The sequence below is a fragment of the Juglans regia genome, chromosome 7, assembly GCF_001411555.2.
Source record: "Juglans regia cultivar Chandler chromosome 7, Walnut 2.0, whole genome shotgun sequence".
Classification (NCBI taxonomy): Eukaryota; Viridiplantae; Streptophyta; class Magnoliopsida; order Fagales; family Juglandaceae; genus Juglans; species Juglans regia.
Genome location: NC_049907.1, coordinates 15,668,674 through 15,672,120, shown reverse-complemented (window position 1 = coordinate 15,672,120; position 3,447 = coordinate 15,668,674).

Genomic DNA, 3,447 nt, shown 5'->3' with positions numbered 1-3,447 from the left:
TTGAAAAAGTTGAATTGAGATTTGAAAAAACTGAATTATTTATTATATTTTGTATGAGGATTTGAAAAATGTGTAATGATGAGATGAGAATAAAATTTTGTGTTTTGTCTTGTACCCTAAACTAGCCTTAGCAATGCTAGGGAGCCCATTTTGGGCTCCCGATTTTTTTACCCAATTGGTTTTTTTAATTTTTTTTTTAGTTTTTTTTACGTAGTAATTAAGAAAATATTGTTTAATAATATTGTGAATTTATTTTTATTTTTTAAAAAATATTTAAAAGTGTTAAACAAATGATGTGAAAAACTTTTTCCCCAAAATATCTCTAAACTATTTTTTTTGTAACATATCCAATCTTTAGTCGTAAGAATTAGGTACATATTATTCTTGTCTGTAAGGGAAACAATTAATCTAATTTTGTCGAACAATCTACTCTTGCTAATTATTATTAGTCTTTTAAAATATAGCGAAACAACTATGGCATCTGGTCTAGGAGTTTATTCCTGTTGTCTATTTTAAGAATTAATTTATTCGGTACCATTCCAAAAACTCAAAATTTAAAATCATTAATTTGATTGGTGTGGCCCACAGCTTAATCCTCTATGTATGATAAAGTATCACAAATTATGGGAAGAACTTTGGGGATGTGCTCAGCAGAATTCTCATTTTGTTTTGTAGAAATTTTGAGTTTCTGATCCTTGATTAATTTTCCTCACTTAATTTGGGGTTGAAAGCTAAAATAATCCCAATGTATAGAGAGATTTCGAGTTTCCATTCTTTTTTTAATTTTAATCTTTTAAGTTATGGTTAAATACTAAAATAGTCTATGTGGTTTGTTTAGTGTTCATGTTTCTACAGTTGTATTTGAATCAACATTTAGTGTTGGTGGGCATATCATCGATCAATTTAAGAGTGCACTAAAACTAGATATTGTTGAAGCATTAGAAGTGCACAAGGAATGCTTTTAATACAATAATTTTGTTTAATATCATTTATTTTAATAGAAGCACAAGAAATGAAATTGGAGGACCTAATTGAAGATGTTGTGTGTATTATTATCGGGATTATAACTTCGATATTGTACAATATGTTTATTTTTGTATTGTTTAGATTGTAATTTTGGACTTATGCTAATATTTGGTATTGTTGAGAATTTGATTTAGTGTTTTTATTGTTTGGATTGTAATAACAGATTTTAGTTTGGATTTGTGTTTTTATTGTTTGGATTATAATTTGTGGTATTGGTTTTATTATATGTTAAAATAAGAAAAATATTGATATTGTTCATTAGGAGTTAGTTTTATATTTTTGGGAGACATGATTTTAGTTTTTATGTGAAATTATGTTAATTAGGTCAAAATTCAAATGGGTTATTTTGGTTATTTCAACCCATTAACATGAAACAGACTAAAACGAGTCGTGTCATGTTGACCTATTTTTTAATTAATTAATAACGAGTCAAATTATATCGTGTCGTATCAACCTGATATTTTAATGGGTCAAGTTAGAGTTTAAAATTCTGACACGTTTAAGTTAAAAGGTTGTGTTTGTGTTGACTCATATAATATAATGTATATATCTTGACATGACACAAACACGATTTGTTAACACAATTTTCCACCCCTATTGATTACTTGATTATTGATGAATTATTGATTATGTTTTGTTATGATTTTCATCATGAATTTAGATTATCTTTGGTATTTGGACTTTGGTAGCTTAGTTAGGCTAAAGAACTAATAACGTAAAAATGTAAAACAGATAGGGCCTAAAATGGTGCAGATCGAGTTACGAAAAAGAGATACAAGAAGGCCTAAAAGCCGATTAAGAAAAGGCTCAATCCGACTATATAATGAAGCCCAACTTCAAAATGGATTTCGACACGGGCTCTGACAACTCCAGCTCCTGATCAGACATGAGAGTCTAAAATAAACTCCACCTTTAATCGAGGTCGAAGGTTGGACTTGGGTAATCCCATTCTATTGGAGTCAAAGCCCAACCCTAATACTGTCTCTTCTTTTTCAATCTTATTCTTTTTGGGGGTTTACTTTCTTAGCTCATGATTATTCTTAAAATTTCTCATAATTTCATTTCTGAACATCACTTAAATATAAAATACTTTTTAATTTCAAATCTTCAATTTTTTTATCTAATCATTACCTGATCATTATCTAAATATAAAAACCAAAAAAATCAACACAACTTTTATAAACTTTAAAACAAAAATAATATTAAAAAAATATATTTAAACAAATTTTAAACTTTATAATATATTTATTCAACATTTTCTCTCTCATTTCTCAATACTCAATAAAACATTTTAATTCAAATTATTTTACTACTATTTACAAAATTTTGAAATACTATCCAAATGAATATTGTAGAGATACATGGGAAAGTGTTGCTAATGGAATTGGAATATAGACAAGAAAGTGTTAGGCAGCCGAAAGGGCTAAAGAAGGTTTAATAATAATAATATATCAATAGAATAGTACTACATGTACTTACAGTTTTATTAACACTTTTACTTACAAGACTCATTTTGCTAATTTTTTTTTAAATTCAAATTTTGAAATTCAAATTTCATGATTTTCAACATGTCAATAACTGACATGTGAAAAAATAAATTTTTTGTAAATTTTTTTTAAGTATATTTAGTATTTTCTATATCAATAATTAGAAAAGAGAGAGGAGGGAGAGATGATTGCACTGACACCAAAACAAAGAATCTATCAAACTAATCAAGTAGAATTAGACAAATCGAAATTTCCTAGAATCTTTGTGCATAACACCAAAATTAGAGTAGGAGTCAGTCATATGATGCGCTTCTTGTAACTTTATTGAGCATTCCATTCCATGACAACGAAAAAATTTAAATATTGTAGACGCCATTTTGTGCATGTCTTCTTTAGCACTCTAATCCTAGAATTCAGAAACTAGTCATCTCAACCTCAAAACCTGAGCCTCAAATAAATCAACCAAACTACTCCCCATATAAAGTCACAACTCACATGTAATTCCAATTGCTGTCATCACTCTTACACAACATATCATTACCACTCTTGATTTTGCATTTCTTTCTCAACGTCTGATTCCTTGGAATTTAAGAACTTCTCCAACCTCTAAAGATATATGCCATAATTATGCACTTACCTGTATTGTGATTAACATTGTATATAGAAATATTTATAAGCTACCTTTCCATGAATCACGTACATATCAATATACAATATGTATCAAATAGTTATATACCAATGTACAAAGATGCATGAAGTAACACTAGATGGATGGGTGAACCAAGGGTTGACCCGACCCGAGGTCCTGAGTCTAAACTTGTAGACTCTGGGTCTGCTAAGGCCGGTAAAACTGCCGAGAGAAAAGGTAGAAAGAGTCTCAAGAAAGCAAAACCAGATGGTTACAAGAGTAACTTGCAACCTAACACACTCGAGC